Here is a 14,994-nt window from a genome sequence, read left to right as displayed (position 1 = left end):
ACCAGCATAACAACTGCCTCTTGGCTACAAATACTTCAGCTGCAGTGCCACTTGGGGCTGCCTCTAGATTTCTATATCTAGGCCATATGCTGCAGCATCAGAGATTTGACAGATGCTACCCTGAGCAAGGAGAAGGAAAGCATCTCGATAGAGCTGAATCTATTTCCCAAAAAGCCACTTTGGCCAGCTAGTTGTCCCTAAGTTATTCTGCATAAGCTGTGCACATCTTTTGCAAGTTGAAGTCAGTCGAGTCAACGGTTGTAGTGTTCTCATTGTAACATTTGCTAGGACTTTCCTGTCTACCTTTCTGAATTGAAGTGTTTGTGGAATGTTGGATTAGTTTTTATAGAATTGGACAAGATTGTGTTTTCGTAACAACTTCGGTCTGTCCACAAGCATGACCCAGACCTCTCTGTCGCTTGCCATTTCAACACATCACCCTGCTCTCATGCCCACATGTCCATCCTTGGCCTGCTGCAATGTTCCAGTGAAGCTCAATACAAACTGGAGGAACAGCACCTCATCTTCCGACTAGGCACTTTACAGCCTTCCGGACTGAATTTTGAGTTCAACAACTTTAGATCATGAACTCTCTCCTCCATTCCCACCCCCTTTCTGAACCCCCTTTTTTCCAAAAATTTATATAGATATTTTTTCCCACCTATTTCCATTATTTTTAAATGTATTTCCATCCATTGTTTTATCTCTGCCCTTTTAGCCAATTTTGATCCCTTCCCCCCACCCCACCCCCACTAGGGCTATCTGTACCTTGCTCATCCCGCTTTCTACCCTTAATGTCACCTATTAGCACATTTCTTAGCTAATATCACCACCGTCAACACCTCTTTGTCCTTTTGTCTATGACATCTTTTGACAATCTTCACCTATCACTGGTCCTCAATCCAGCTCTACCTGTCCCACCCCCAGCCCCCACCTCTCTTCTATTTTTCCTTAGTTCTGTTGAAGAGTCATACGGACTCAAAACGTTAACTGTATTCCTCTCCGCAGATGCTGTCAGACCTGCTGAGTTTTTCCAGGTATTTTTATTTTTGTTTTTGTTTTGGATTTCCAGCATCCGTAGTTTTTTGCTTTTATCTTAGTGTTTAATTAACTGCCACTTCTCTCCAAGGAATGCCTGCCTTGATGAAGTATTGCTCTTCTTTCTGACAGGATTTCCGCCTCTCTCTTTTGCCTTGTGTTTTAGGTAATGCTTTACAATTTCTTTCTAATGTCAATACATTTAGTAATGGCTGGCATTTAGTTTGTAATCATTTAAATTAAGAAAAATGTTTCTAACCCCATTTGATACAAAAATTTCACTGTGTACATTTTATATAGTGCAACTGGATTCACCAAGATTTAGGCACCTTTTGACACATTGGTGTACTGAACACTGGTGTCACGGTCAACAAATATAATCAAAAGCTTCACTCATCAGTTTCAGCTGCATTACTTATTCAAGTTGCATTTTAGCAAAGCAGGGACTAAACCATGCTGGAAAGGATCTCAGGATGACATTATTCGGTAAAAGTTCTCAAATTCATCCTGGGATCAAGCCTACTTTTAGTGTGCGGGGTATATATTAAATGGGAGTTAATGTTTTTGTACTTTTTCTACACTTGCAGGAACACTTTGCTCTGTGAACTCTTTAGAAGCTTCGGTGCATTGTTGGGCCAGAACTTACTGCTCGTCGGCCGGGCGGGCACCCAACCTGAAGGAGCGTAAACTGACGTCATGATGTCATCGCGCACTCAAGCGATATTTCAGCTGGCGAGCGCATGGGAGCTGGCAGCGCATCCACTGACAATTAACAGGCCTATTAAGGCCATCAAAAATCTAATTGAATTAAATTGTTCACTGCCCATCCAACCCTACAGTTGGCGGGCAGGCAAATACGAAACCTCATCCACGGGCAGGATGAGCTATCGATCCGTCATTTAAAAAAAAATAAAAAATTTCAAACTAATTTCTAACATATCCCCGCTCATGTCACATATTTTAAACATTTTTAAATTCTTTTTTATTTTTCAAACTCTTCATCTCCCTGAGGCAGCTCTGTGCCTCAGGGAGCTTTTCCTGAATGCACCCGCGAGCATGCGTGAACTTGCGCGCTCTCCCTCCACCCCCGCCACACAGGCAGCGCTGAGCACTGCAGCGTGTATTTCATGCTGGGTGGGCCTTAATTGGCCCGCCAGCTTAAAATCTAGGTTGGGCCCTGTTTACGGGCAGTGGTTGGCTTCCCAACCCTCCTGCTCACCCCTGCTGAGCCCGCCTGACGAGGGCAAAATCCTGGCCATTGTTGTCATTTGGAAAAGACAAGCAAGAGTGTTGTTCAGTTAGCTAAACAGCTGGTATAAATACACCACAGTAACAAACTGGTACAAATTGTGCCTGTGACCTCTTCCAGCTGTGGAGTGTGAGAAATGATGGAAGAGTCAAAGGACATCAGACACAATCTATAGATAGCGATGTATGCATATAGCATAATGACATGGTGAAGCGCTCTCTACAGAGCAAAATGGAAAGGCCCCAATATTCAGGAAGCATATGAGGTCATTCAAGTTACAGGAGGGCACTTAGAAAAACTCAAGGTAATTGGGAAGAGTCAGCATGGTTTTGTGAAAGGGAAATCATGTTTAATCAAATTATTGGAGTTCTTTGAAGGAGTAACATGCGCTGTCGCTGTGAATAAAGGGGAGCCTGTAGACATACTGCACTTAGATTTCCAGAAGACATTTGATAAGGTGTCACATCAATGGTTATTGCAGAAAATAAAAGCTCATGGTGTAATGGGGCTAATATATTAACATGGATAGAAGGTTGGCTGGCTGCCAGAAAATAGAGCATATGCATAAATGGGTCATTTTTTGATTGACAGGATGTGATGAGTGGATTCCCACTGGGGTCTGTGCTGGTGCCTCAACTATTTACAATTTATATCAATGACTTAAACGAGCGGAGCGGAGCCATGTTAGCTAAATTTTCAGATGAAACCAAGATAGGTAGGAAAGTATGTTGTGCAGAGGAGATAAGGAGGTTGCAAACAGATATAGGTAGCTTGAGTGGGTGGACGAAAATCTGGCAGGTGGAGTATAATGGGGAAAATGTGAAGCTATTCACTTTGGCGGGAAGAATAAAAAGCAGAGCTTTACTTAAACAGAGAGGGACTACAGAATGCCGAGGTGCCGAGGGATCTAGATGTTCTAGTGCATGAGTCACAAAGAGCTAGCATGCAGCTATTGCAAGTAATTAAGAAGGCTATTGGAATGCTATCCTCTATTATGAGAGGAATTGAATATAAAAGTAAGGATGTTATGCTTCATTTATATAGGACATTGGTGAGACCACATCTCGAATATTGTGTGCAGTTTTGGTTTCCTTATTTAGGGAAGGCTGTAAATTCATTAGAGGCGGTTCAGAGGAGGTTTACTAGATTGATGCCTAGAATGAGCAGCTTTCTTACCAGGAGAGGTTAGACAGACTGGGCTTGTTTGCACTAGGGTTTAGAAGAGTGAGGGGTGACTTGATTGAAGTATATAAGAACCTGAATGCTCTCGACATGGTGGATGTGAAAAGGATGTTTCCTTTCCTTGTGGGGTCACCATTATAGGACAGAGATGAGGAGAATTTTTTTCTCTCAGAGGGTTGTGCAACTTTGGAACTCTGCATCAGAAGGTGGTGGAGGCGGGGTCATTGAATATCTTTAAGATGGAGGTAGATAAATTCTTGTTAGGCAAGGGAATCAAAGGTTATCAGAGGTAGATGGGAATGTGGAATTCGAAACACAAATGGATCAGCCATTATCTTATAGAAAGGTGGAGCAGGCTTAAAAGGCTGAATGGCTTACTTCTGCTCCTATTTTGTATGTTTTTATGAAACTATCACACTGGAGATCAAGGTGCACCAAGAGATACTGGCAAGATATTTGGAACAAATTGCCAGTGTTAAAATATCACAGCATTTAAAACATGAGTACTTAAAAGAAGCACGTAACATATAGAGGCTACCATTACTGATGACAATCGAAGAAAGTCACAGATGTTGAAAATGTTTGCTTCAGTGTTTTAGCACACTTGATCAAGCGACCAACTGAATATGTAACACAAAGGGAAATAATGAATGTGGTTGAAAACTAGCACAGCAGAAGTGAGAATGAACCTAGAATTATGCAGCTAATAGACATTGAAACCTGGCTTTATTCATTCACATGTTAATTGCAATGCAGTAAGCCAGCAATCAAACATACTCAAACTTTTTTATAAGCAGATAACTTCACAATCAAGTAAGCTATGTCTAAGGCCATAAAACTGCAATACACTCTAAATTGCATAGCGGAGCTTAGTCCTTCATTTGGTGCATATTTATCATCTTAAAGAAAAGGTCACTGCCAACAGAAGACAAGAACACACATGGTGATAGCCTTAGCAGATCGAACGTCTTAAACCTAGTGAAGACATTAGCTTACAGGCCATTAGTTACATATGGACATATGATTCAGAACCAGGAGGAGGCTATTCGGCCCCTCGAGTTTGCTCCGCCATTTGATAAGGCCTCAAGCTTGCTCTGCCATTTGATAAGTTGGAAGGCTGCATATGGTATAGGTGAATTCCAAGCTGGGGTAGTGGTGTACACTTGTGGTTAGCATAATTACAGTTACGTGCCTTCTAATGCAAGTGCCTTGCAGTGGCTGTGCTGTTCAATGTGGATTAGATACTGGTCTGAATTTTTCGATCGTTGGGCAGGCCCGGGACCAGACAGGAAACAGGCCCCGGAACACGATCAGCCCCCGACTGGGACTTCACGCTGGCAGACCAATTAACAGCCAGCCAGTGTGAAACACATCCTGAGAAAGGCTCAGCACTGCTGGTGGGGGCAGGAAGAGGGCAGGCGCCGATGTCATTGCGAGTGCTGGCGAGAGCTTCCACTGAGCTCCCTGAAGACAGACAGCTGCCGCCACAGAATAAACTAAACAACGAAAATGCTGCAAAATATGTCCATGCAGCACAATCAAGCATCTGAAAGCATACCTCATAAAAAAGCAGTCCCCAGATATCTCTTTTTTTTAAAAATTTCCACACGGAGATTTCATCCTTACCCCTGGATCAAGGTTTGAGGAAACATGTGAAGGCCGCCTGGCCCGTCCGCCAACCGTAAAAGTGTGCAGGCCACAAAAAAATCGCTTTCAATTGCCTCCTTAATTGGCTTAATTACCCGCTTACTTGTCAGCGGGCACACTTCCGAGTGCCGTGCACGCTCGCCGAACTAGATATTGCACGAGTGCTTGCCTGATGCCATTTCGCCCTATTTCGTGGCCAGACAGGTTGGGCTTGTGCCTGCCCGAGGTGAGTAAAATTCTGGCCATTGTCTGTGTAGCAACAACAACATGTCTAACTGTGCACTTTGGGTTATCACATAACAACAGCAACAGCTTGCATTTATAAAATGCATTTGATTTGGTAAAATGTACCAACCTTTAGCGCTTCTTGCCACACTCCAGAAGCATGCTAACCGCTTTCAGCAATGCTGGACTTACGGCTTCAATATCTTCAAGCACGCAGCACCCAAAATTCATGCCTTGGAGGATTTTTTCTCATTTTGAAGAAAAGCAGCAATGTGTGAGGCACTTCTTGTGGGTGTACAAGGTACAACTGTGGCTGTTATTACATGGAAGCATAAGACAGCCATGAGCCTTTCGAAGTTCCTTTGTCATTCTAACCTCAAGTTCCAGCTATAAAATAAAGGATGCTTTGGAAGTAAAATGAAAGCAGTAGTCACTTGTTTTCTCACAGATCGTTTTGCTAAACACGTTGATATTAATATCCAGTTGCGCACAATCTCAAAGCAAAAATTGATTAAAAACTCAATGGCACAATAATGGCAAGTTTCAAAGTTTGGAAAAAGAGTTTAGTGAGCCATGAGGGAGAAATTCAAAGACCTTGTGATAGTGTGGCATGACCAGAACTGTGTGTGGTCAAGACATTTATCTACTGTAGAGGCATGTGGCCAGAAGCACAGGAACAATTTACCAATGGTCCCTTGTCTACAAGTATTCAGAGATACCCTAAAAGCAAGCATACCCCTACAGCCAGAGCACACAGGCTATCTATGTCACAAAGGCAGAGCCATCTGTGTCCGCTACACATCAGGTTTTGAAGCCAGCTGAACCTCGAGCAGATTCATGACACATCTTTCAGGCAGACTCTACACATGATACATCAAGCGCAGTAGAAATAGCTGGCCCATTGATTCACGTGACATTAGAGGTAGTTATATCAGTGCACTACATTAAAGACACTTTCACTGTACTTTTAATAAAGGTGCAACACATAACATTAAATGCTGCAGTCATTGTTTACTTTCAAAATTAATATTTTACACATAAAGTTTTTTTAAATCAAAAATCATTTAATGAAATATAAAGTCAAACCTTAAGGAAAGAATTGTTAATTCAGAACATGATGAACTCATGCTGCTTTCTGCAGTAGCTTCTGGGCTTCTGCTTGTTCTTTAACATCATCCTCTGTCTCTTTCTCCTACCCCTGTGACCTGGCTTATGGCTGCTCATATTTCAGAAATGTGCCTTGTTTAATAGCTATCTTTTTCATAATTGGTATGTTACTCTCATTCCATCTATTCATTCTGAGATATCAGGACTATTGTGCGCACACCAAATTTCTGATGTACACGGACAATTAACTTTCCTAAACAAAAACAGAATTACCTGGAAAAACTCAGCAAGTCTGGCAGCATTGGCGGAGAAGAAAAGTGTTGACGTTTCGAGTCCTCATGACCCTTCAACAGAACTGAGAGAGATACGGAAATCTTGTCGCAGAGACGAACAGAACTTCTTCAAGGTAGGCATTTCTTGAAGAGCAGTGGCAGTCAATTAAACACAGAGATAAAAACAAAAAACTGCGGATGCTGGAAATCCAAAACAAAAACAGAATTACCTGGAAAAACTCAGCAGGTCTGGCAGCATCGGCGGAGAAGAAAAGAGTTGACGTTTCGAGTCCTCATGACCCTTCAACAGAACCCAAATTAACTTTCCTGTCTTTTAAACATGTATCATTGTTTGCTGTGCTGGGTAGGACACTGGGATTACACAGTGCTGTCATGAGTCACATGTCAAGTGTGTATCTTATATTATGGAGGATTTAACAGTCCAATGTGTTTCAACTCAGGAACACATGGGGATCCATGAATCCAACAGCATATATATAGTTAAAAGCAAAAAAACTGCGGATGCTGGAAATCCAAAACAAAAACAAAAATAAAAATACCTGGAAAAATTCAGCAGGTCTGACAGCATCTGTAGAGAGGAATACAATTAATGTTTCGAGTCCGTATGACTCTTCAACAGAACTAAGGAAAAATAGATTTCACCTCTCTCTATTTCACATCTCTTCTATTTTTCCTTAGTTCTGTTGAAGAGTCATACAGACTCAAAATGTTAACTGTATTTGTCTTTGCAGATGCTGTCAGACCTGCTGAGTTTTTCCAGCATATATATAGTGTTCTTAATGCAGAAAAGTTCCCAATGCACCTCACAGAAGTTGTTAGATAACTATAACACCAAGCCAAAAAAATCTTAAGAAGGATGATGAAAAACTTAGTCAAATAAGTATGTTTTAAGGAGGTTTTGAAAGGAAGAGACTGAAGTAGAGGGGTGAAAAGTTTTAGCAAGGGAATTCCAGAGCTTCGGGAGCTAGATAGTCGAAGGCATGGCTGTCAATGGTGGGGCGAAAGGACTGGGGTATGCATAAGAGGCCAGAGTTGGAGGAATATAGAGTTTTCGGGAAGGTTGTAGGGCTGCAGGTTATTCTACAGCTTGGAAAGGGCAACACTCTGAAGTAATTTAAATATGATGATGTTGGAAATGTGAATCTTCTTATACTCACTGTATTTTAATACTTTTTGTACCTATTATACCTTTTATCCTGTGTGTGATAAGAATTTTTTTATGTGCATTGTGTATTTTGTGGCTAAAAGGTTAATTGTAAAAGTATGCTTGACTGAGGACATATGGCCCGTGTGACGAGTTAAATCGAAGTCACACCATAGCGGTTACTGATTGTGCGAGCTGATAGCGTATATAGAGAAAGGGGAAGTGGAGACAGATGTGCGAACTGTTACCAGTTATGACCAAAGGATGTGCTTTTGAAATGTATAGTTTACTGGATTTTGGAGCTTAACTAAATGAGGGTAAGGCTTATTAAATCTGTCAAATGGTTCTGTAGGAAAAAGTTAAGAATGGATTGTTTACATGTTGAGGATGTCCTGTTTGTACTGTGAGCATGGGTCTGTGGCCATCACAAATGGAACAATAAAATCTAAGTGCAGCAGCAATATTAGCACACAGCAAGAGCCCTGGTTACAGGGGATAAGAGAAAAGGACTGAGAAAAGCTCGCTGCACAGATTTCAGGAAGATACAAGGAGAGAAGAAAAAGAGTTTTTGAGCTACTTGTGCCACTCAAAGTCAAGAGCCATCTAAATTAGGATATCCACTGTCTTTGTTAAGCATAACTTTTGTTGTTTAATAAATTGTCCTGACACCACTGCATTAAGTGGCTGAAATTTATCTGAAATCTGTCTTTGCCTGGAATTTATTGTCTAACCTCTGAATCTCTTAAAATGCTAAACTTAAAATTTGAGGTCTTGGGAGACAATGTCAGTCAGCGAGCACAGCAGTGAAAGATTAGCATGTCTTGGTACAGGATAGTATACAGGTAGCAGTTTTGGATGAGATGAAACTTATAGAGCTTTGAGGCTGGAAGACCAGGCAGAAAAGCAATTTTTTATTCATTCAGGGGATGTGGCATTGCTGGCTAAGCCAGCATTTGTTGCCCATCCCAAATTGCTCTTGAGGAGGCGATGGTGAGCTGCCTTCTTGAACCGTTGCCATCCATGTGGGGTAGATACACCCACAGTGCTGCCCTTGTCCTTCTAGATGATAGTGGTCGTGTGTTTGGAAGGTACTGTCTAAGCAGCCTTGGTGAATTCCTGCAGTGCATCTTGTAGATAGTACACACACTGCTGTCACTGTGCGTCGGTGGTGGAGGGAGTGAATGTTTGTGAATGTGGTGCCAATCAAGCGGGCTGTTTTGTCCTGGACGGTGTCAAGCTTCTTGAGTGTTGTTAGAGCTGCACTCATCCAGGCAAGTGGAGAGAATTCCATCAGACTTGTGACTTGTGCCTTGTAGATGGTGGACAGGCTTTGGGGAGGCAGGGGGTGAGTTAATCACTGCAGGATTCCTGGCCTCTTACCTGCTCTTGTAGTCACAGTATTTATATGGCTAGTCCAGTTCAGTTTCTGATCAATGGCAACCCCCAGATGTTGATAGTTTTGGATTCAGTGATGGTAATGTCATTGAACGTCAAAATGCGATAGCAATATTAGAACACAGCAAGACACTTGGTTACAGGGGATAAAAGGAAAGGACTAAGAAAAGCTCGCAACACAGATTTCAGGAAGATATAAGGAGAGAAAAAAAGGAATTTTGAGCTATTTGTGCTACTCAAAGTCAGTTGGAAACAAGAATCATCTAAACTAGGAAATCCACTGTCTTTGTTAAGCATAACTTTTATTGTTAAATAATTGGCTAGAGTCTGTCTTGCTGGAGATGATTATTGCCTGGCACTTATGTGGCGCGAAGGTTTCTTGCCACTTGTTAGCCCAAGTCTGGATATTGTCCAGGCCTTGCTGCATTTGCACATGGACTGCTTCAGCAACTGAGGTGTCACAAATGGTGCTAAACACTGTGCAATCATCAGCGAACATCCCCACTTCTGACCCTATGATAGAAGGAAGTTCATTGATGAAGCAGCTGAAGATGGTTGGGCCTAGGACACTATCCTGAGGAACTCATGCAGTGATGTCCTGGAATGAAGATGATTGATATCCAACAACCACAACCATCTTCCTTTGTGTTAGGCATTGATATAGTCTAGAAAAGGATGACAAATGCAAGGATGAGTGTTTCAGAATAGGTGAACTTAGGCATGAATGGAGACAGGTGATGTGATGGAGGTGAAGTAGACAGTCTTCGTGATATGGGACCAGAAGTACAACTTTGGGTCAAATAGGGCACTGGGGTTGTGATCAATCTATTTGAACCTCAAACAGTGGAAGAATTGGAATCAGTGGCAAATACATTAAATTTCTCAATGAGGAAAATAACTTTGGCCTTCCCAATGTTTAACTGAAGAAAAATGTGGCTCATCCTGACAGCGGATGGGTCAAGAAATCTGGTGGATTGGTAGCTTTGGCTTTATTTTAGACTGGGTTAATGAATGTGGGGGGGAGGATGTGTTGAGCAGATTGAAAAGATAGCCAAAGTTTAGTTCAAAGTCTCTTGGAGAAGAATTATTTTCCCAGGGGATATTGCAGTAGGAAATAGGGTTAGAAGGATTGAAGGCAGCAGTGTGATGTGGTTGGAGAGAGATACTAGGAAATGGGGTCGGAAATGTCCTTGTTTGTGACTGAGACAATGAGAGTAGAGAGGCCACATGAAATGACAAGGCTGTAACTGTTGTGAGTATGGATAGGACAGTTTAGAAGGACCAAAAGGTTAAGGGCGGACATTGAAATCAGTGAATATACAGCAATCAAGACTGAACTCACTGAAGATGAAAAGTTGCTTAATGCAGGGGATGAAACTGAAAGAAGAATATCTGTGAGAAACCTGGTGATAAATTCCCTTAAAATATGGGCAGTATGAAGGCTGCATAATTACTAGGCAGTGATCGCAGAGTATTTAGACATAGATTGAGTAATATTTTTCTGCATTGATAATGCAATGCATGCTGACCGGATATTCAAGTGATCAATTCTGTGCAATAAATGGCACTTTGTAAACTAGGAGAACAATATTTTTCTGAAAAGCCTTAGCTACTCTTCTTCATACCAGAGATGATTTTAATGTGCTCTCCAGCATGTCAAAGTAGGGCATTCAGAAACTGGGTTATGCACAAAGTGCATTGTAAATTCATCTTTGCTTCCTGCAATACTTGAATGGGGCCATGGTCTCACATTCGAAAGACCATTTTTGCTGACTTACCTATCCCAAATTGTTGTTTAAATTCAAACATACTGAAGCATCCATGCTGCTGCGTTGGCTGAAACTGTTAAGTTCATATTTACGGTGATTTCTGGTCTACTTCTTGGTGGAGATTTGTTGATTCTTCCCATTGCCTTATTGTTATTTTCATAAAGAGCTTTATTAATGCAATGTGAATCAAAAAGGACATATAATCTTGATTGTTTGACATTAATTGAAGCTGAACAGACCAGAAAAAAATCAAACTCCCCCTGCTTTGCACTAGCATGACCCCCCTCCCTGACCTCACCATCAGTCCCCCCTCAACCTGCTGCCTCACACTCCCTCTGTGAGACCTGTAAAATCAGTTAATCTGATTCAGTCTCAGGAATGAATTTGCCAGCATGAGCAAAACACTCAGTGTGCATTAATGGACACTGAATTGCTATAATATACACTTATGTGCACTAATGTGAACAAAGTAATCCATTCACTTTCTGTTTATAATTAATAATATCATTGCAAATATAAACTGTAATTAAACTTGTATATAAAGATCTTGTTTTACTTTCAGTTGGCCCTATCTAGACAGAATTCAAAGGAATAATGCTTTTGTAGTATATTTTAGTCTAGTTGCAGAGTTCCTACAACTTGTAAGAAAAAAAGAAAATGTATTGATATGAAAAATATCAGCCCCCCAGAAAAGAATAATTAATGGAAAGGCTTTGATTTTCTTAAAGAGGAACAGCTCAGAAAAATAATTTACAAATAAGCTAGGCTGCTATGAGTGTGATCAAAAAATGTCTTGCATCTTCTGCTTTATAGTTAATTAGTGTAAAAGTCTCAAGTTACAATAAGTCTTACATCATCTTTCAATGCTGTGTTAGAAGTGTTCGTCTGGAAACAAATACCTCGCTTTTTCCAAAGAAGAGTCATATTCAACTCAAAATGCTAACGCTGTTTCTCTCTCCACAGAAGCTGCCGGATTGGCTGAGTACTTCTAGCACTTTCTGTTTTTATTTCAGATTTGCAGCTTCTGCCGTATTTTGCTTTTATTATAGCTTGCTTCTCTTTTTGGGCACAAACAATTCTGTAAATCAATGTTTTTTGCATTTGAACCCTAGTTCTTAAGAGCTTCTCCTAAATTAAAGCACAGCTTCTTAGTCCTGTGGTCTAGAGTATAGTTCTGCTTTGTTCTAAATTTGTTACAACTACATTTCAATCTATGAGGAGCTTTACTATACCAGGAAACATTTAATTTAGTATTATTGATAAAATATAGTCAACTTCAAAAAATGTCTTAATTTGAATTTGAATATTGATATCACAATATGATTAATCCAATTAAAAGAAACTGGAGCATTCCTGACCTCTTCAGGTTGTGAGCTTGTACTTAGTCTGAATGGGTGTGTTGCCTATAGTGCTGAGATCTGGAGGCTGACTTAGTACTGTAGCTGAACTCAACTTGTGTTTTAAGAATTATAATTAAATGAGTCAGTTATTGCATAGATGGGGATTAAATGATTTATGATCAGGAGCATTGGGTCTTTACTGAATCATAGTCAACATTGGCTGGCCAATGGAATATTAGTGCTTATACTTTGCCTATATGAAGGGTAATAATTTCATTATAAAAACAGAATTACCTGGAAAAACTCAGCAGGTCTGGCAGCATCGGCGGAGAAGAAAAGAGTTGACGTTTCGAGTCCTCATGACCCTTCGACAGAACTTGAGTTCGAGTCCAAGAAAGAGTTGAAATATAAGCTGGTTTAAGGTGTGTGTGTGGGGGGCGGAGAGAGAGAGAGAGAGAAGTGGAGGGGGGGTGTGGTTGTAGGGACAAACAAGCAGTGATAGAAGCAGATCATCAAAAGATGTCAACAATAGAACAAAAGAACACATAGGTGTTAAAGTTGGTGATATTATCTAAACGAATGTGCTAATTAAGAATGGATGGTAGGGCACTCAAGGTATAGCTTTAGTGGGGGTGGGGGGAGCATAAAAGATTTTAAAATATTTAAAAATAATGGAAATAGGTGGGAAAAGAAAAATCTATATAATTTATTGGGAAAAAAAGGAAGGGGGAAACAGAAAGGGGGTGGGGATGGGGGAGGGAGCTCACGACCTAAAGTTGTTGAATTCAATATTCAGTCCGGAAGGCTGTAAAGTGCCTAGTCGGAAGATGAGGTGTTGTTCCTCCAGTTTGCGTTGGGCTTCACTGGAAAAACGCAGCAAGCCAAGGACAGACATGTGGGCAAGAGAGCAGGGTGGAGTGTTAAAATGGCAAGCGACAGGGAGGTTTGGGTAGAGGAGACTACATTGGAGAGACCAAACGTAAACTGGGCGACCGCTTTGCAGAACACCTGCGGTCTGTCCGCAAGAATGACCCAAACCTCCCTGTCGCTTGCCATTTTAACACTCCACCCTGCTCTCTTGCCCAAATGTCTGTCCTTGGCTTGCTGCATTGTTCCAGTGAAGCCCAACGCAAACTGGAGGAACAACACCTCATCTTCCGACTAGGCACTTTACAGCCTTCCGGACTGAATATTGAATTCAACAACTTTAGGTTGTGAGCTCCCTCCCCCATTCCCACCTCCTTTCTGTTTCCCCCTTCCTTTTTTTTCCAATAAATTATATAGATTTTTCTTTTCCCATCTATTTCCATTATTTTTAAATATTTTAAAATCTTTTATGCTCCCCCCCACCCCCACTAGAGCTATACCTTGAGTGCCCTACCATCCATTCTTAATTAGCACATTCGTTTAGATAATATCACCAACTTTAACACCTATGTGTTCTTTTGTTCTATTGTTGTTGACATCTTTTGATGATCTGCTTCTATCACTGCTTGTTTGTCCCTACAACCACACCCCCCCCTCCACTTCTCTCTCTCTCTCTCTCCGCCCCCCACACACACACCTTAAACCAGCTTATATTTCAACTCTTTCTTGGACTCGAACTCAAGTTCTGTCGAAGGGTCATGCGGACTCGAAACGTCAACTCTTTTCTTCTCCGCCGATGCTGCCAGACCTGCTGAGTTTTTCCAGGTAATTCTGTTTTTGTTTTGGATTTCCAGCGTCCGCAGTTTTTTTGTTTTTATAATAATTTTATTATACCTAGTGTGTTATTCCACTCGGTTATATAGTAAGCAATTTGACACACATAAATATGTCACTATAAACAATTTCTCTATCAGCTGATTCCACTTTCTATGCTAATATCAATATTTTCCGCTGCATATCAATAGATGCAGTGGAATGTTATTTCTAAGACGTGTCAATGAGGATCAGTATAGCATCAAACAATCTTCTTTTTGGCAATGTACTCTTTAATCTCATGGGTTGCTGAAGGGTATCTAGAGTAATAAATGTTTAATTGTCTTTCAGATTAAAACATTTATAACTTGATAACATTGGAAGATTAAGAGTGAAACATCATTCTTGCATGTTGTAATTTAATTATTAATCAAAAGTTCTGTAGAATGTATCTAGGATATTCTAGTACATTACCATCTAACTCCTTTGCACAGTTTTCATTTGTTACATTTTGATGAATTCCTGTACTTTTCAGGGTGAGTGATATCAGAGTTAGAGATGGAAAATCTTTTCCTTTTTGGCTTCTACGTCAGTACCATAAAGCTCCTAGGTATCAAGGGCCAAATATTACACACATATGGTTAGACATATTAGAAAACTATAACAGCAGATAATAGTAGAAAAGTAGCTTACACTGGACTTCTGAAAACTCAAATATAGATCAGTTTAATTATCTTATTCAGACTAAATACCGTAAGGAATGGGTAGTTTGTGAAATTTTAGTGGGTTCAGTTTTCATTTGAAAATCCTAGTTTTAAATAATATGAGACTTGGCCATGGTAGTTTGAATTCTAGCAAGAGGAAGTATACATTTTATTTACAAAAGCACAGTACCGTGTTCTACCATCTACTCGCACCTCCACCC

This window comes from Carcharodon carcharias, chromosome 7, assembly GCF_017639515.1.
Source record: "Carcharodon carcharias isolate sCarCar2 chromosome 7, sCarCar2.pri, whole genome shotgun sequence".
In the NCBI taxonomy this organism is placed as follows: Eukaryota; Metazoa; Chordata; class Chondrichthyes; order Lamniformes; family Lamnidae; genus Carcharodon; species Carcharodon carcharias.
Note: the sequence above shows the minus strand (reverse complement) of the source record.